We start from the raw sequence: 20,914 nt of genomic DNA on the forward strand, positions 1-20,914 counted from the left end.
GTGAGAGCTCTGAGCGTGCCTCTCAAACTGAGGTGCCCCTGATCAGTACAAGGCGGCTCATTTAAAAGCTCCTTGCGCCGCCGGTGCGTCACTTTTTGTGATGCTCCGATGTTGAAGGAGCCTGCTCCATATTTACAGGGCACCACTAAGCCACTTTTTTGGGCTTAATGCTGTCTTGTAAATATCATTCCCTTTAACGCAGTTTTCTGCGTTAAAGGGGCATCCAATGGGTGTTGCTGGGAGTGTTCCCAGCAACCTCCATGGCTTTTCGATACTGCCCTAGATTTACGAGAAATCGTAACTCTGAGGCAGCGCCAAAAATGGTACAACGAGGAGAAAAAACTTTATTTCTCCTCCTTTTTCCATTTTCTTTGTGTGCTGCATTCCAGAGTACACAGAGAAAGAGGAAAAAGCTTCTTGTGATTTCCCTTCCTGCACAAAAATAATCCTCCCCGCAATGAAGGCACCTAGCACCATGGTGCAAAGGTGCCTGCATTAGCGCAAGGCAGCCCATTGTGCACCAGCTCAGGGAAAAAGAACAGGAATGTGTTGTATCTCATATATATGGTGCATTCCTGCCCTTTTCTTTTGCCGTAGGGCAGCGCCGCAGCAAGGCCTGCAATGCTGCCCTACGCCAAAAACCCATAAATGAGGCCCAATGGACATAACAAGCCCTGAAGGGGATAAGCAGCAGACATTGAGATTGTTCTACTGCATATCGACCATTAAAAAATATATATATATCTATCTATATGTGTATATCTATATATCTATCTCTCTCTCTCTCTCTATATATATATATATATATATATATATATATATATATATATATATATATATATATATATATATATATATATATATATATTACCTACTGGCGGTCGCCAGTAGGTAGTTATAGTTAGGACCCCTTTTCCATAGGAAATCCGCAACATTCTATTTTGAATAACTTTGGCGCCAGTCGACGAATCCTCGCGAATTTCTCAAAATAGGTGGGGCGCTACGCTCCGCTCCTACCCTGAAAGTCTCGGGGGGATTCGTCAAGCGGGGGCTGAGATAAAAGGGGGTCCCAAAACGCGTTTTTCCCATGCATTTTTCCATAGGACCTTTAGACAGGGCTACAGCCCGAACGGCTGAACAGAATTACTAGAAATTTGGCAGAGAGGTAGTCCTCAGGTCAAGGAAGTGCCTTTTGTAGGTTTGGTGTAAATCTGTTCAGTAGATTCTGAGAAAATAGCCTTTAAATCAATATATATATCTGAGCCAGCTTACGGTACGCTTACCGTAAGCTTACCGTACGCGTACGGTGGCGTGCGCGAGCGCGATTCTGATTGGCTCTTAGATCTTAGTAAACATTCGAAACAGCCGAAACCAGGAAGCGGCGGCCGCCATTTTCTCTCTCGCACTGAGAGCTAGGTTGTTAAATAAAACCAATAAACATATAAAGGGGCTGTTTAGACAGCTCCCACACACATAGCCATGTTGAGGGAGTCCCCAAAGACCCCCCAAGGCCAAAAATGCAATTTTTATTTTTTCGCTAATTTCGCCGATTACGCTTACCGTACGCGTACGGTAAAAAATGTAAAAAAAAAAACCATTTTCAACACTCTCCCCACCCCCTGTGCTTTTGGTGGCCGCAGGCCATCAAATGTGCAGGGCTTATTAGAGATGTGAAAAACCACAATATTTTAAACAAAAACAATAAAAGAAAAAATTAACAATACTCTCTCCACCCCGTGTGCAAATGGTGCCCGAAGGGCACCATTTGTGCATGGCTTATAAAAATTACGAAAAATTAAAATATTACCTTTCAAAACGAAGTGCATCATATGTCCTCCATGTGCGCACGGTGCGCGAAGCGCATCGTGCGTACATGGCCCATCTAGCGTAACGTGGGCACACGGTGCGCATAGCGCACCGCGTGCCCACCGTGCGTGCACGGCAGTAACTGCGTAAAGTGGGCGTGCGGTGCGGTGAAGCGCACCGCGTGCTTACTGAACGAACTGCGTTAAGTGGGCGCGCACGCCACGAATGGCGTAAAGTAACTTAGCATTTAAAAAACCGTACAAATTCACTGAAAAAACCATAGGTTTCACACACGTTATAGTTAGGAATTAGCATTTAAAAAACCTTGCAAATTCACTGAAAAAACCATAGGTTTCACACATGTTATAGTTAGCGGAAATTTTACTGATAAAAAACCAGTGAAATTCCCCCGTTATAGTTAGTGTAGGCAACTATAACTCACGCGACCGCAATCTTCTGCTGATGACATATGTGTCTTTATGAAAAAAAAATATTTGAAATATATGTATAGCTAAAAATGTATGGAAGAAGACATGGGCAAATAAGTGTCTAAATACAGTATTAGCATCAGCAGAGGATTGCGGTCGCGTGAGTTATAGTTGCCTACACTAACTATAACGGGGGAATTTCACTGGTTTTTTATCAGTAAAATTTCCGCTAACTATAACATGTGTGAAACCTATGGTTTTTTCAGTGATATATATATATATATATATATATATATATATATATGTATATATATATATTATCTACTGGCGGTCGCCAGTAGATAGTTATAGTTAGGACTGAGTTTCCATAGGAAATCTGAAAATTCTATTTTGAATAACTTTGGCGCCGGTTGACGAATCCTCGCGAAATTTTCAAAAACTAATGGGGCGCTCCGTTCAGCTCCTACCCTGAAAGTCTCGGGGTGATTCGTCAAGCGAGGGCCGAGAAAAAAGGGGGGTCCCAAAACGCGTTTTCCCCATGCATTTTTCCATAGGACCTTTAGTCGAAGGTACAGCCCGAACGGCGGAACAGAATTACTTGAAATTTGGCAGAGAGGTAGTCCTCAGGTCAGGGAAGTGCCTTTTGCAGGTCTGGTGTCAATCTGTTCAGTAGTTCCTGAGAAAATATCATTTAAAAGCATATAAATACCTATAAGCGCGCACCGTGCGCGCACCGTGCGCGCACCGTGCGAGCACCCTAACGTGCGCGAGCGTAATTCTGATTGGTGGTTACATGTTAGTCAACGTTCGAATCGGTCGAAATCAGAAAGTGTCGGCCGCCATTTTGTTTGTTTTCAGTGCGAGAGTGAAAAAGGAAGGTGGCGAACGTGAAAAGGGGGCAGGGTAGAAAGTTCCTGACCCCCTAGCCTTTGTCAGGGGGTCCCTGAAGGACCCCGAAGGCAGAAAAAAATTTCAATTTATTTATTTTTTTAAATCGCGGGGGTGCGCGCACCGTGCGCGCAGGGTGAAACCCCCCCCCCAAAAAAAAATTTTAATACGTAGTTTATTGTAAAATAAATATATAAAAAAAATAATAATACATACATAACTTAGCATTTAAAAAACCGTGCAAATTCTAAAAAAATCATAGGTTTCACACACGTTATAGTTAGGAATTAGCATTTAAAAAACCTGGCAAATTCACTTAAAAAACCATAGGTTTCACACATGTTATAGTTAGGTGGATATTTCACTCGTAAAAAACCAATGAAATTCCCCCGTTATAGTTAGTTCAGATAACTATAACTCGCGCGGCCGCCACTCTATCACAAGGATGATGTCATCAGTGATGTCATGAGTGATGCCACTGACCATGTCATGAGTGATGTAATATGTGACGTCATCAGCAGTGGATTGCGGGCGCGCGAGTTATAGTTATCTGAACTAACTATAACGGGGGAATTTCATTGGTTTTTTACGAGTGAAATATCCACCTAACTATAACATGTGTGAAACCTATGGTTTTTTAAGTGAATTTGCAAGGTTTTTTAAATGCTAATTCCTAACTATAACGTGTGTGAAACCTATGGTTTTTTCAGTGAATATATATATATATATATGTATATATATATATATATATATATATAAATGTATATATATAAGAATATTAAGGACCAAAATATCAAAATTTAAGTGCATATAGAGAAACTATGGATTTAAGACTCCTAACTCCACATATACGTATCTTGAAGATATATATCATCATGGTACATAGATGTGGAGTTGGATATAGAAAATCTATACTTATCCTCCTACATTTCAGTTTCAATAAAGTGTCCTCAATATTTCCATACCACAATATTTTGTCTTCGATTTGCAAGGAGCATTCTGAACAGCTTTCCAGTCGCTATATAACAATGGTTGCCCCTGAATCCTCTGAATTAACTGTCCAGGAGCAAGCACACGGTATAACATGCACTGCAGTTACTCCTTCCACTCAGAGAATATGTGTATTGAGGAATTCATGGGGTGTTCCATGGAAGGTAACTGCAGTGCAGAGCATGGATATGCGGCCCGGCAATGTAATAGGGAACCACAAGCCTAGCATTGGGAGGGATGTTGGGCCTTTCCTTTACGGAATGCATGTGATGGTCCATGCCAAGTGTCCAAAATTCAAACAGAGGGGCATATTGACAATAGAAGTGGGGGAGCGCGGTGTTAGCATCCTTGGCTGAACGACGTGCTCTGCCACTTCAGAAACGCAGGGTTGCACCATATTTACAACAATATGGTGCAGCCCTGCATTTCCCCCTGCGTTGGTGCTAAATTCAGCTGACTACCGCCAACGCAGGCACCCTTGCACCATAGTGCAAGTAAGTAAGTAAATAAGTAAAAGATTTATAGAGCACATGAATGCCGAAGCATCTTTGCGCTCAGATTTGCATAGAAACATGATCATCACACAGGAAGTACCGGAGCATTACTAAGTAGGAAATCACCAGGTCTTGGCCATTTTCCTGAACAGAGGTCTGGTAGGTTGAAACCTAATGTGGGTCAGTAGCTCATTCCAGAGATTTAAAGCTTGGTAAGCGATGCATTTGCCTCCCCATCTTGCTTTGTTGATGTTAGGAACCCGGGCCCAGGCTTCACTGGCCGATCTAAAATTGCGACGGGGGTGTGCCACTGAAAATGTTCCTAGAGATCCAATGGCCCTCCACAGTACAGTGTTTTATACCAGGTAGAGCACCTTGAACTGAATGTGCTGCCTAACTGGGAGCCAGTGGAGCTTCTTGATGCTGCCAGAAATGTGGTGGTATTTAGGAACATTAAGCAGAGTTCTAGCTGCAGCATTTTGTAATGATTGCAGTTTTAACAGCTGACACTTGTCAACGCCTAGATGGAGTGTGTTACAGTAGTTAATTTGAGAAAGAATTAGGGCACATACTACAGTTTTTCTAAGGTCTAGTGGAATGAAAGGTAGGATTTTACGCAATATTCTTTGTAAAAAGGAGCAGGATGAGGTCACAAGATTGACCTGTCCTGAGAAATTTAGCTGGACATCACAGAGAAACCTGAAGTTCCTCACTTTTGTCACTGGACAGAACCCTGCCACTACCGGCCACCGAGATTGATTCCAGATTGGAGGTCCATTTCCAAATTCCATGACCTCCATTTTCTCTGTGTTCAAATTGAGGTAGTAGTTATGCATCCATTCTATAATGTGCTCAAGACACCTGTGGAAAGTCCCTACCACTGTGTCTATGGTTGAGGAAATGCAAATCGCAATCTGAGTATCATCAGCGTATGACACCAACGAAAAACTGTGATCCCTAATCTGTTTGGCTAAAGGCATAACATAGATGTTAAATAGTGTTGGCGATAAAGCTGAGCCTTGGGGGACTCCACAGGGGAGAGAAAAATCTCTTAAAATTGTCCCAGCAGACACTCTGTTCTCTTGCAGTCAGGAATGAGGTGAGGAGAGTTAGAACAGCCTCTTGGATTCCTATTGCCTTCAGCGGTTGTGTGAGTATCGTGTGATTCACAGTATTAAATGCGGCTGATAGGTCAAGTAGGACCAGGACGGCTCGACCCCCCCCCATGGATCTGCATGCACATTTCTTCAGTGGCCATGATTAATGCTGACTCTGTGGAGTGGCACGGACGGCAGCCATGTTGAGTAGAATCCAGGAGGGCATTGTCTTCCAGGTAGCCAGTTAACTCTTGATTAATGGATTTCTCAAAGATTTTGTTAGGAACGGGTAGACAGGAAATTCTTCACCTCGAATGCGTCTAGAGAGGGTTTCTTTAGGATGGGTCTAATACAGGTTCTCTTCCAGTAGGCAGGGAGGATTCCTGCCCAAATACCATTGTTCAGAAGTAGGGCTAGTAAAATACTGATCTTACCCGAAGCCAAATGTATCGTATCGGGGGGTCAGGGATCTATCGCGGACCCTGATTTTGTGGTTAGTAGCAGATCATGGACATTGCCAGCAGACAGAGGTGAGAAACTGGACAGCTGGTCCTCCTTGGTAGATGAGGAACGATCCTCCATTGTGTGTAAAGAAGAGGTAGTGGGGGCAGGGATCCTCACAGCCAGTTCACCATATATAGTTTTAACCTTGGACTGGAAGAAATTGGTCATTTTGTCACAGAACTCCTGATCAGGAGCAAATTGATTCTCCTATTGCAGTTTGGACAGGGCGATGATGGCCTTGAAAAGTTCTCTTGAAGAGTTTTTTGCCGCCTGAATATTACTTGTGTAATAGATCTTATTGGAGTTTTTAATGGCTTCCTTATATTCAGTTAGTGCAAGTCTGTAGGTAGCTTTACCTTGCTCGCTGTATTCAGCCCTCGATGCACGCTCTGAGCATCTACACTTGGATTTCAGAACTTTAAGCTCTGCGTTATACCAGGGGTCAGAGAGTTTGTTTCTCCATTGTTTTATTGTTCTTTCAATGGCCAACTGATTCATTGCTGACTTAATCCAGTTGTCATAATTGACAGCTGCATTTCGGTGTCCTGCTTTGCAGTGGAATATTGTTCATGTGCAGGAAGGTGTCCCTTCCCGCACATAAACAATCTTTAAATTGTGTTTTGTAACTTCTATGAGTGCTGCTTAATGCAGCACACATAGAAGTTGCAAAACGTCATTTTTTTAACCCCTTCGCTGCGGCGGGAATTCCGCCGCAGCGCTGGGGGTTGCGGGGGGGCAGCGCGGTGGCGCTGTGCTCATGACGGAGCCACTCCGTCATGAGCCACGGTTGAGCTGTGCTCATGACGGAGCGGTTCCGTCATGACTCTGCCCAGTTGCATTGTCCCCCCGCACAGGCGGGGAAACAGCGCCGCGTGGGCCGAGCGGCCGCCAACGGTCGTGGCATGACGGAACCGCTCCGTCATGAGCACACGGCAACTGTGGCTCATGACGGAGCGGTTCCATCATGAGCGGGGAAGGGGTTAAATGATTGTTTGTGTTTAGGTAGGGACACCTTCCTTCACATAAACAATCTCCCCGTGCAAAGCAGGACACTGCAAGGCGGCTGACAATTATGGCAACTGGATCAGGTCAGCAATGAATCAGGTGGCCCCAGAAAGAACAATTAATGGTGCTTTGCTGTTTCCATGTGTGCTGCACAATGCAGCACACATGGAAACAGCAAACATTAGGGGAAATTAAATATTTCTCCTTGTTGCGCCAGGGTAAGACCAGGTATTCCCTGGTTTTAATTTTGGCTCTGCCCCCATATGAACACCACCCTTAAAAATTTGGGGCAGCGCCCAAATCAATGAGTGTTGCAGTGAAACGCCCACCACAACACCCTTTGCCAACGTTAAGTGGCTTAATGTTGCCTTGTAAATAAGGCGAAGCCCCTATCGGCACCACAACGTTGTGAAAAGTGATGTTGTGGGGGCAATAGGGGCTTGTAACTATGCCCCAGAGTTTTAAGATACTCCATGTCTCTTGGAATCTGCGGTGGCATGCCCACACCTGTCCCCGAATGGCTCCCTGATTTGCTCAAGAGAAGCTGCATTGCAAATCAAGGACAGTCCCAGCCCTCTATCCTAGTTTGTTCCTTTTTTATCTGTTGAACCCAATAATCTCTAATGCCCACACAGAACATTGATTGCACCCAGGAAAGACTCTATAATGGAAAACATATCCAAATATCATGAAGCTTCACAAAAAGTCGGGGAGAGGCTCCAACCCGGATAAAAGAAAAGAGGCCTGAGACTTGGAATCGCTTGCACATATATGGAGTGATTTACAAACATTCCTATCAGCACATTATGCATAGTGTGCATAACACAAAATACATATTTCACACAGGCACAAATACTGCATACCATTTTGTCTGAGATCTCCACAAGTCAACTACAACACTTTAAATATTATTTTAAGCAGTTACCTGATGTTTGAGGCTAAACATTTATTTTACAGGGGTGAAGGTATATAAGCATCATACATCATAGACATTTCTGTACATTTTATTTCACTCAGTTCAGGAGTAAAGGAAATAGAAAAAATGTTTTTGTTCAATCTTTGTGTTTCAGCAACTTTTTTAGTTGAGTTTCATCCGTTTGTAGGTATACACCTCATATTCATAGCCAGTTCGTGAATTGCATATGCAAGTAGTTTGGTTTGGTTGTCTCAGTCCTTACTCCTCCACGATCTTGCACCCACTCTGAGACTTTGCAAATGTGAATTTTCATGCATGAAACAAAATTGTGCAGGTACAACACGTGTTATAGCACAACCAAACTTTTTTTGTAAATGAGCAAGCTAAGCATTTTCATGGGCCCGCATCTATTTTGTGTGCATGTAGAAATTGGGTTGCTGGTTCACTGGGGTGTGAACCCTGGTCAAGCAGCAACCACAATCCTAGTCAAGGTAAGGCAAAAGCAAACCACAGATTCACCTGCGCCCAGCCCTCTTGTAGCTTGGCACAGAGCAGTCAGGCTTAACTTAGAGGCAATGTGCAAAGTATTTGCACATCACTTCAAATAGCAAAAGAGTGAAAACGCCACACACAAAGACTCATCAGGTTATAAAAATAGAGCTTAGTTTAATAAATAAAACAAGACCAAAATGACAAGAAACAATCAGTAGAACCGAAGTTATCAATTTTTAAAGAATAAACTGTAGAATGGCTTCTAATAGAGTAACGCGCCAATGGCTATCTGGGTGCTCTGGACCGGGTCAAAGTCAAAAGACCAAGCCAACGTCGATGGAACGTGAGTTGGATACTAGATTAGTCCTACAGAATTTTTACATTCTCAAGTTTTGTGCCAAGAACCCCGTTCGCGTTGGAGAGGATTGCAGGGAGCAAGGAGAGTATTGTGGGTTATGGTCGGCATGGCATGTAGAAGTGGCTTGGTGTTGCGGACGAGCAGGCTGCAGCTTCGTGGTTGTGGTCCCCTGCGGGCGATTGATGCTGGCTGTGCAAAGAGACGGGCTGGCAGCGGATTTCTTTTTTTTTTTTTAAATTTCATACCCAGAAAGCACCGTTTACAAAGATAAATATCAACTTATCAGATCATAAAACAGTTAATAAATTAAAAAACAGAAGCATCACAAGTAACCTAATCCAGAATAAGAACAATTGCTAAAATGAGGTTTATACAGCTTTGGAATTAAAAAAATGAAAACCAAGCTCTAAATACCATAAAACCTTACAATTCATTCTTACAATGTAGTACTAACAAGATTGTGCAAAAATACAATTACAGATACCTCACGTAAACAAGTTGGCATCATTTGTAAACTGAACCGGCATAAGAATGCTTACTAAAACATGGCATATACGGTGTGAGATTGGTATATTAAACCCAGACGAGATATTATTACCATTCTACCTTATAGGCCACAGGACCTTAACGACTCTGTTCTTCCCACCTAGCAAGAGCATTCAAATGGGGAGGCCTACCATCGCCACTCTTAATCCCCTCTTCCCTTATTAACATCCCCTGGCTTTCCTGCTCCATTCTGAAATATATGCCCATATTTTCCCCCCACGAATTCTGGCCTGCCTGCCCCTACAAGCATACAAAGCCGTCTCTTGATTATAAATTCCAAGGAGCCTTGCAAGCCACAACTGGAAGGCCGGAGGTTCTGCATCCTTCCACCTAGCAGCTAACATGGATGTATGTCGTTACAACGCACACTTTTACAACGCATGCACTTACAACGCATTTTTTACAACGCAAAATCCATTACAACGCATTCCATTACATAGCATGACACTACAACGCATTTTTAAAAACTACCTTTACAACGCATTCCATTACAACGTATACTACCTTTACAACGCATACCATTACAACGCATAATATTAAATTGCATTTAAGGTAAGTATTAGATAGTATAGGGGTAAAAATTACTATTCTAACTCCAGGGGGTGCAACAGTAGGGAAAGTGTTGGATAGTATAGGGGTAAAAATTACTATTCTAACTCCAGGGGGTGCAACAGTAGGGTAAGTGTTGGATAGTATAGGGGTAAAAATTACTATTCTAACTCCAGGGGGTGCAACAGTAGGGAAAGTGTTGGATAGTATAGGGGTAAAAATTACTATTCTAACTCCAGGGGGTCCAACAGTAGGGAAAGTGTTGGATAGTATAGGGGTAAAAATTACTATTCTAACTCCAGGGGGTGCAACAGTAGGGTAAGTGTTGGATAGTATAGGGGTAAAAATTACTATTCTAACTCCAGGGGGTGCAACAGTAGGGAAAGTGTTGGATAGTATAGGGGTAAAAATTACTATTCTAACTCCAGGGGGTGCAACAGTAGGGTAAGTGTTGGATAGTATAGGGGTAAAAATTACTATTCTAACTCCAGGGGGTGCAACAGTAGGGAAAGTGTTGGATAGTATAGGGGTAAAAATTACTATTCTAACTCCAGGGGGTGCAACAGTAGGGTAAGTGTTGGATAGTATAGGGGTAAAAATTACTATTCTAACTCCAGGGGTTGCAACAGTAGGGTAAGTGTTGGATAGTGTAGTGTAATATTATGCGTTGTAATGGTATGCGTTGTAAAGGTAGTATGCGATGTAATGGAATGCGTTGTAAAGGTAGTTTTAAAAAATGCGTTGTAGTGTCATGCGATGTAATGGAATGCGTTGTAGTGGATTTTGCGTTGTAAAAAATGCGTTGTAAGTGTAGTGCGTTGTAAAAGTTGCGTTGTAAAGGTTGTTCCCCAGCTAACGGATGTATGTCGTTACAACATTAGCCTATATATTGCTGTGCCCACAAATAAACAGTACTCTTGTGCGGTATTAAGCCGCTGGGAGCTATCATAACCTAGAATCATCAAGGTAGGGGTCAATTCCATCCTAGAGCCGAATAATCTTTCCCAGAAGCCAAGCAGCCCCTTTTTTAATAAAAACAATTTAACACAATCGTAAAACATATGGGTCAATGTGGCGGTCCTGCCCCACATCTGGGGCATTTATCATCTGCCCTTTTATCCCAATAAATAATTTAGAAGGCGTAAAATACAGATTTAATATAGCTTTATACAATTGTGCCTTTAAGATAGTGGATAACAGAATTTTCGCAGTTAAAGATAAACTCATAAATATCCACATCTGGATTATCCAGTTTCCCTTCCCAGGCTGTCTCATTTTTTTCTAAATAATCTGGTAATTTATCTTATAGTAAACTGTAAATATTCCTGATTTTACTCGATTTCCTAATAATAGTTTCAATCACTGGTATCCTATCTAATTTAATAGCTGGTCTGCATGTGGTAAGGATATTCCTAATCTGCATATATTTAAAATACTGATTATTTGGAATTCCGAACTCCTGTTGTAACCTGAAAGATTGAGAAATTTGCTCTACATCACAGAGATCTCCAATTGTAACCACACCTAGCTCTTCCCATCCTTTCCCCATGACATCATAAAACACAGGAGGGAAGAGCGATGAGCGCCACAGGGGGGTATAGCGACAAACCTTAGGTATCACCATGAATTTTATAACTTTTTTCCCATATCTTCCATGCGCTATGTATTACCTTGAAGCGCCCCTTTTTTTAATAACTCTGCTCCGTTTGTCTCAGCAACATCCTGGCAGCTTCGTTCCCTATGGCTAGTTCGTATACAGTAGGTATCCTCACACGCACTTCCGTCTCATTGTCTCTATCTATTACAAACAAGGAGATCATCTGGTAGCCCAGTAGGCTAAGGTAAATTTGGGATTGAAAGCCCTCCTCTATCTTGCGGAAGGGTTAAAAATGTTAAAGACCTTCTCATTTTCCCATACTGCCAAATAAAATTAGAGAATATAGAGTCTTGAGTCTTAAAAAGATGGTCATCCACTGCTAGCGGAATTGAGCGAAATAAGTCCAAAACTTTAGGCAACATGGTCATTTTTAGAAAGTTCCCTCTCCCAATTATAGACAGATGCAACCCATTTACTCTCTTTAAATCCGTGGCTATTGACTAGGGGTGGGCGGAATTTGTGAAATCCACTTTCGCAAATTATCGCGAAAATGTTAAAAATTATCGCAAGCACGCGGAAATATCGCGGAGATGCGGAAGTTTTTTTCCCGCATGTTCGCGAGATTTTCTGCATGGTTGCGGCTCACCAACTTACCCATGTGGATGCTCGCGGGCGCGGCCATCTTGTTTTCAGTTGTCTCGCGGTGCATGATCGCGAGAAGAAAGACGTGATCGCGCGACGCATGACGTCACTGCGGGCGCGAACTGTCGCGAGACAGCGCAAATGGCTAAAAACAATACAACATCTCATGGACAACGCGACCGGATCAAGAAAACTTGTCGGCGAACGTAGGGATTCAGGTAAGGCGATCGCGCGCGCGCGAGAATGTATTATTTTACAGCGCGAGCAAGAAACAAATTATTGCCAAGCTGCGGAATGCGGAAATTTTGACATTTTCGCGCTTTCCGTGGAACGCGAAAATGTCAAATTATCGCAATTTCCGCGAGCGGAACGAAATTTTCGCCCTGGCCTACTATTGACTTAACTAGGGGATCAAAATTACTTTATGCAAACTCGTCCACTTTCGGGCTAATACGAACACCTGCCGAGTCTGCTTGCCTAGAATCATTACAAACTACATTATCTGTGCATATAACAATTGTTTTGGCTTTGTTCAGTGCATACCCTGATAGAGTCCCATATCCCTCAGCTATCCAGACAATCTCCCTAATTGCCTCTTTTAGATCTGTGGTTAACACCGCAACGTCATCGGCGTAAGCCAACACCTTAGTCTCGTACCACCTAGTTACCACAGGTTTCATCCTCTGATTCTGCAATAGCTTAGCCACCAGGGGGTTTATATACATAGCAAATAAAATGGGGAGCAGGGACACCCTTGCCTGATTCCCCTAGTATTAAAATGTTACCAGACTCTTTCCCCATCAATTGTAGCCTAGCTCTGGGGTCAGTATACATAGCTTTAATTGCCCTTATGATGTGTGGCCCAAAACCTTTTAACTCCAGTATCCCCAATAAAAACTTCCAAGATACCCAGTCGAATGCCTTCGTGGCGTCAAGGAGGATCATAGACATCTGGCCCCCTGTCCCGGCCATGATGTCAAATAGTGAAATAACCCTACGAATATGGTCTGTTGTTTCTTTACCGGGGATAAACCTGTGCTGCCAGGGGGAGCCCAGATGTCCTATAACCCTCCCCAACCGGTTGGCCAGTATCTTCGAATAGAGTTTTGTATCTGAATTAATAGGGATATTGGCCGATATGAGGCTGGATTGTCTATTGGTTTTCCTCTTTTGGGAAAAATGATTATATCCGTCTCTTTCTAGGATTCTGGAGGGCTACCACAGTATTGAACACCCCTGAAAAGATCAAGTAAAAGAGTGACTATCACAGTTCCTAATATCTTATATACTTCCAAGGGTATCCTGTCAGGGCCAGCAGCCTTCCCTATAGCCATTCCTTGCAGGGCTACCTGAACTTCCTCTAAACTATCTGGCCCCTCATCAAGATCAGTATTGGTTACCAGACAGGATATGTCCTTTAGTGTTTCAGCTGTGCCTGTGTCATCCTGATATAATATTTGATAATAATCCTGGAACACCCTGATTACGTCATCGGTAATGGTATAAGTTTGTCCATTTTTTTAATAGAGGGTACTAAATTCAAAGATGTTATCTGTCTGGTGCGAAGGGCTAATCTCCTCCCAACTGATTCACCGTTTTCATAAGAGTTGTTCTGCTGGGATTGATATTCCTCTGCTGATCTCTGCATTAGCCAGCTATTCATTTCCGCTTTAAGGGCAATTATTCGATACTGGAGTTAGAACCACATCCCGGCCATGCATTATTAGTGAAACATGCTCTACTTCTGCCTCCTCTAAATTACGCATCAGTTGTTCATTCTTAATCTCCCTGAGTCTCCTTGCCCTAGCGACACAGCTAATTGTTTCACCCCTAAGGCCAGCCTTAAAAGAATCCCACACAACCCCCCTACCGGCGCTTTATATATTTATATCAAAGAAGTCTTGTGACCGGTTCTTAATGTGCTCAATGTAATCATTATTTACAAGGAGTTTCCTATCGAATGACCATTTGCTTCGCGCTCTTTTGAATCTTTCAATCTCAATCTCCAGAATTAATGGATTGTGATCAGAGATCACCTTAGGAAATTTCGTAATTCCAGCTCCCTTAAGGTGATCCCTCTTACGGAAAAAATAATCAATCCTGACATACTTCCTATGGGGGCAGGAATAATACGTATACCCCGGGTTGTATAGGTTTTTCGTAGCCCAAATATCGATCAGACCATGACTATTTTTAAGAGATGTTAATCCCCTATAAACTCTTGGCTTTCGTCCAAGGTATCCATCTTGGTTTAACTGCCCATGTCAAGAATCTAGAGAGATATTAAAATCTACACATAAAATTAATGGGCATGGCCATGCCGCAAGTTCCAACTCAAGATCTTCAAAGATCTGTGGCTCTCCCAGATTCGATCCATAGATCGCACACACAGTAAGCCCTAACCCTAATTCTACCATTGCCCACCGTCCCAGAGCATCAGCAGCTTTTCGTTTAGCCTGTCCCAAGGTAATTTTTGCTACTATTGCTACTCCTTGAATATTTGAGTTTTGAGACGTACATGCCAGCATATTATACCCTCCAATATCCATCAGACCCTTTTCGCCACATGGGATATGGGTCTCCTGTAGACACACTACGTCGAAGGCATTGGTCCTCACAAATTCCACCAACCTTAACCTTTTACCTCTATCATTCAGTCCCGCTACGTTTACTGAACAGATAGTTATCCTCCCCATCTGAGTTTAAAATCATGCCCACATAGTTTTCCTCTGTTTATTCGTTCCCCCTCCTTTGGTACTGTAATCTGGTTAACTACTTTTACTTTAATTCGTATACATATTGCGTTTTCATCTCTGGGTATGTTTTTTCTAGGGTTTTCGCCCCCCAACTCCCCTACCAATCCCCCCATCCCATCACTCCCCCTCCGCTCCCCTACCTAGCACTACCCTCGAGAGACACTCAGACTTAGGTCTGTGCTCGATGGATGCGCCAAACAGAACCGAGAGCCCTAAAATTCATGATCTTTATATTTCCTAATACATGCTGCATTTAATCCAAAACAAATCCAAAGCAAAAACCCCGCTTCTACACCCCACATGTTTTCTCACACATTTTCTTTTTTTACTTTCCTATTTCTCCCTTTCTTTTTTCCAAGATATGAAGTAAAGACACCCGTGTTCCAAATCACTTTCTGAATAAGTGTAAGCTATTCTATTTCTATTTGCCCCCCAAAATCACTTTTAGCCAAGCTAGATTGTTCAAGAAGGCTTGTGCATTTTTGTCCTGAAATGGTTTAATCAACTGCCGCAGCCGCCAACGCCTTTCGACAGTGGTGTGGCAAAAATCAGGTCGGACAAAAATTGAAACTGGCTTCCTAGTTCTCTTTGCTTCAGGTCTGGCCATTTCAACAATATCTTGACGTAGCAAAAAGTTGCCAAAATATACTAGAATGGCTCGTGGTAATGCTCCTGCTTTCACCGGCTGTTTTTGTACAAAGGGGACTCGGTGGGCGCGTTGCACCTCTTGGGCCCAGTTCCAGTCTGTTAGTTCCGGGAGCGCATCTCTTAATGAATCCACAACATACGAGCGGACCCCTCAACCCCCTCAGGAACCCCGAGCACCCGCAGGTTATTGCGCCGGTTTTTATGCTCTTTCAGCTTCCATTGTATGTCAACTAGCTGGGCCTCATGAGATTTAGTTAACGCCTGGGTGGTAGTAAAGTCGGATTCTGTAGTAACAATCCTAGATTCAAGATCGGTCAACCATTCCCCTAAAGCACTACAGGTTTTGGTCAGCTTCCGTACCACCCCCTGCACCTTTCGCATTGCTGCCTGGGCCTTACGTCCATCTTGGCGTATCTCATCACGATGCATCGAAATGGCCTGAAAGATAGCTTCTAGCATCGGGGGGGGGGGGGGTTGGGCCACACAGATCTGAGACTGGGTGCCCACTGGGCGGGGGACCAGTAAGTTGATTTATAGGAGTGTAATCCCAGGTGAGAACTCTATCTCCCGGCTTCCTTTTTTTTTTCTTCAGGACAGTTTTTGCCTTGGCACCATCAGCCTCATCCATATCGATGTTACTAACATCCGTAGTACTGGCCGAGCCATCCTCCGACCACTCACCCCCATCTGATACGGAGAAAAAATAGTCACTGGGCTCTTTATCTAGATCATTATCCAGGTCCTTTTTCACATTTTCCTTGTCAGCCATGCAAGCTCCCTGAGACCTCTCTGTCAGGGTAAAACAAGCTGTGCTTAATAGATCTTCCGGCTTGTGACTAACCACTGCTTGAGAAACCTGGGAAGGGGGTATTGCATCAGACTGGAGGAAGGTCTCCTTGCCCCCACCCATATTCGCCTCACGTAGGCTGGCTTCAATGTTTCCAGTGTCAAGAATATCCGTGCCACTTTCCCCCCCCCCTGTTATCTGGAGAGGGGGGTTATCTCCAGGCCTACCTTCTTTCTCGACTGTATTCAAGACCTGTCGGTTGTCTATCAGTGCCAGAGAGCCACCTTCCTCTCTCAGCTCCTCCACACCTTGCTCTGGGTTGCCTCTGCTATGTCCTGTATCGCCGTAAGCCTGTGCCATCCTCCCCGCGGGGCATCTCAGTAGCTCAACCACTGTAGGGCCGGCCGGGCGTACCTTTGCTGCAGCCCCGCCTCTTCCCTTCTTCTCCAGGGTTAGCTCGGCTTGCTGCCCTCGGCGCCCCAGCCGAGGCGTCTGTACCGGCGAGGCCGCTGTGGCCGCGGCATCCACACTCATCACCCCAGCCTCCGGCTGGCCTTTCAGCACGAGATGCCCTGCTCTTGACTTCGCTGCTCCTCCAGCTGGTTTCGGTCTCATTTCCTCAGTTTCTGCGGATGCCGATGCAAACAGGTACGGCTTACTGGTCTGACACTCAGATGCCGTTGTAATCAATTTGTTAAAATGTCTCAAAACCGCCAGCCAAATAATCATCCCTATTAGGTACAGATAGCTCCCGAAAACTCTTGGGGGGCCTTGTAATGCTTCACTTCGGATCTCAGGTGTCATCGCCGCATATCTCCTCCTTCTTATCGAAGCATGTAATCTGGTACTGGCTCTCTGCCGGTCTGTGCGCTGCTACGGTCTCAGATGACCGCCATCTTGCCTCTATCTCTGGATGGCAGTGGATTTCATTGAAGTTCAGTGCGAGCGGCGTGGTTCCGGTGTGAATGGGCCCCTTCACTGTCGCGAAGAGACCAAAAGCTTCATTTAAGGAGCATGTGAGCCAAACCAAGGATCCAGAGCATGAGAGGCACAACCTGGGGGTCAGGAACGTACTACATCTGGGTCCAGGAGCTGGTTGGGAGCCTTTTATGCCGAAGATCAGCAGTCTACCCTTTGAGTCACTCTGGGGACCTGGGTTCAAGATGACGCTGCAAGTCCAGTTCTTCTTCCTCAGTTAAGAGGGCAACAGGCAGAAGGTCAGCACAGCAGGGCAGCAGTCCCTTTAGGGCAGCAGTCCAGCAGAGCGGCAGCCCTTATAGCTGCACAGCAGTTCTTCTTCCTGGCAGAGTGTCTATGGGTCCAGAAGTGTACTGCAGAGTTGGTGTCTGAGGTCCAGTATTTATATCCAGTTGTGCCTGTGAGGTGGGGGAGAAGCTTCTGGAGGTTTCCCTTTGAAGCACACAGGCTTTCTGCCTTCCCTGCCCTGGCTCTAGGCTAACTACAGGGGGTATTCTGCCCTTAGTGTGGAGGCAGGACACAGCCTATTCAGGTGTAAGTGGGGCTGTACCCAGCTCCTCCCACCCATACTATCAGTGGTGGCCCATCCAGTCACACCTAAACACCCTATTGTGTGTGGCTGTCTAGGAGAAATACACAAGGCTCGACTGTCAGCTATACCCAGTCATGATGCCAGAGACAGACTACATGCACTAAATAGCTATGGCAAGAAAATGCCAATTTTCTAAAAGTGGAATGTTCAGATTTGCAATTTAAAATTCGTTTTCACCATAAGTGAGGATTCCAGAGACACCAAACAAGAATTGGTTATCCCTTCCCATTTTAAAATTACACCAATAAAATGAAATAATGTAACTTCAATGCTATCCAATGGGAGAGAAAGGGCCTTGCAGTAGTGAAAAACGAATGTAAGTGTTTTTCACTACCAGGAAATGTAAAACTTAACAGTACATGTCCTGCTTTTTAGATACATTGCGCCCTGCCCTCTGGGCTGTGCATGGTCACCCGAGGGGTGACTAATATGTATTATAAAGGAAGGCTTGGGCAGCCTGGCAAAAGATTTATTTTGCCAGGTTGAAATGGCAGTTTAATATTGCACACACCGGCTCCGCAATGTCAGGCATGTTAAACGGGTTACTTGAGTAGGTGGCACAATCAGTGGTGCAGGTCAACTAGTAACTTGTAATTTACAGGCCTTGGGTACATATATCGCCACTTTACTAAGGACTTAAAAGTAAAGTCAATATGCCAATTGGCTTTAAGACAATGTTGCCATGGTTAGAGAAGGGAGCGCAAGCAGTTTAGCACTAGTTAGCAGTGGTAAAGTGCGCAAAGTGGTAAGGCCAGCAAAAACAAGGTCAGCAAAAATGGAGGAGGAAGGCAAAACATTTGGGGGCTGACAGGTCTAACATGTCCTCCCCCAGCTAAAAGTGGGGAGATACACCCAACTCCGTCAGAGTTCTTATCACTAAGGCGGAAAACCTGAAAAGGCCATCAGAATTGGCGTGGTCTGACCCAGGAATGAGTTTCATTGTACAGTCCATTCCCTCGACAGTTTAGGATTTTCACCTCCCATCTGCATGACCCATCTGAGGGGCCTGCGGTCTGTTTAAAACCGTAAGGGAGTCCCAAACAGGTATGGTCTCCGCTTCTTCAGAGCCCAGGCCGCAGCAAAGGCCTCCCTTTCATTTGCACGGCACCTCTGTTTTTGTTGAAGTAACCTCCTACTAATGAAGGCTACCGGTTGGTCTAGGCCCTCTTCATTTCACTCTGCTAAGGCAACCCCTATGCCATGCTCTGAAGCATCTGTCTGCACTATGAACTCCTTAGAGAAGTGAGGAGCCATGAGTACAGGTGCTGTACACACGGCCTCCTTCAGGGTATCAAAGGCTTCGGACAGTCCTCTGCCCAGATAAACTGCCTGGACTGCTTCTTTGAAGTCAGCTCTGTTAAGGGGGCAGCAATGGTTCCATATCCCTTAACAAACCTTGTGTGAGGCACAGGGAGGCTCTCACCTCAGCTTGTGTTTCAGTGGGTTGGAAGGCCAGGATAGTTTCAATTTCAGCCTGAAGGGGCTGCACCTTTCCCCCACCAACCATGTGACCCAGATAAACCACAGAACCCTGCCCTATATGGCATTCACTGACCTTGATAGTCAGGCCCACCTGTAGCAGGGCCTGGAGCACATCCTGGAGCTGAAGACAGCTGTGTCATCCAGGTGGGCGACATAGAATGCCGCCTTTCCAGCCTGGACCCTGTTGACCAACATTTTACAGGTGGCAGAGGCATTCTTTAAACCAAAGGGAATCACCCTAAACTGTAAGTGGTGCTCTGGGGTTTGAGAATGCAGATCTCTCTTTTGCCCCTCATTCAGACCGATTTGCCAGAATCAAAGGTACTGAGAAATTTGGCAGCACCCAGCGTATCTATGAGCCTATCTATGAGCTCATCAAATCGAGGATGGACTTCCTCAGTTATTGTGATGGAATTGAGACCCTAGTAGTCTACACAGAATCTAAGTTCAGTGGTGACAGCTGGTGGGTCAGTCTTGGGTCCCAGCACTACTGTACTGGACAAGGTATTGTTAGAGGGCTCAATCACCCTGTTAGAAATGGGGTCTCTAGTAAGCAGTGGCATACACCCTGTCCAAGTAGGGACCCTTCCTTTTAGTCAGGATAAGGGGATTACACTGCTAAGATAACCCTTGCTCACCCCCTTGGTAGCTCGGAACAAGCAGTCAGGCTTATCTCTGAGGCAATTTGTAAAGCATTTCTACATAAACAAACAGTGATATAATGAGAACGCTGAAAATGGACACCACACCAGTTTTAAAAAATAACCAGTCTTTATCTAAACCAAACAAGACCAAAATGACAAAAATTCAACATACACAAATCAAGATATCATTTTAAAAAGGTTTTAAAACAGTTCAGTCCATATGAAACTATGTATGCATCACTTTTAGCACAAAGTACCTGGGATGCATCAAAATCAAAGACGAAAACAAGCGCAGAGGAGGTGAAGCATCGTAAAACAAATCGATGCGTCAGTTCCTTACATGCAGGGAAGGTGATGCATTGGTTCCTTGCTTCAGGGAAGGTGATGTATCAGTTCCTTACTGCTACTCAGTGGAGGTGATGCCTTGATTCCTTACTATGAGAGGAGGGGATGCGTCGGTTTCTTACTGTGTGGGGGGGTGATGCATTGTTTCTTTGGATACGTGGCCTCGGATCCTTACTGAAGCCCAGTGTCGATGTAGACTTGGCGCACAGGTGATTTGTGTGGAAAATCCAGATGCGCTGGAGTCGATCCGGCTATGACGAAACAGGTGCAGCGTTGATTATTCCAGTTGCGAGCAGGTGGTGCGTCGATTCCTTCAGAGCGCAGCAGGGCCTGCGTCAGGGTTGGAGCAGTTGGAGCAGCGGTCTTGGAC

General features: G+C 44.5%; 1 protein-coding gene across 1 annotated transcript in view; it reads right to left on the reverse strand.

Moving 5' to 3' along the window:
* TECTB (tectorin beta) overlaps window positions 1-20,914 on the reverse strand; it is a 148,102-nt gene that overhangs the window by 60,767 nt on the left and 66,421 nt on the right. The gene's annotated exons all lie outside the window — the stretch shown is intronic.

Source organism: Triturus cristatus, chromosome 1_2 (genome assembly GCF_964204655.1).
Source record: "Triturus cristatus chromosome 1_2, aTriCri1.1, whole genome shotgun sequence".
Taxonomy (NCBI): domain Eukaryota; kingdom Metazoa; phylum Chordata; class Amphibia; order Caudata; family Salamandridae; genus Triturus; species Triturus cristatus.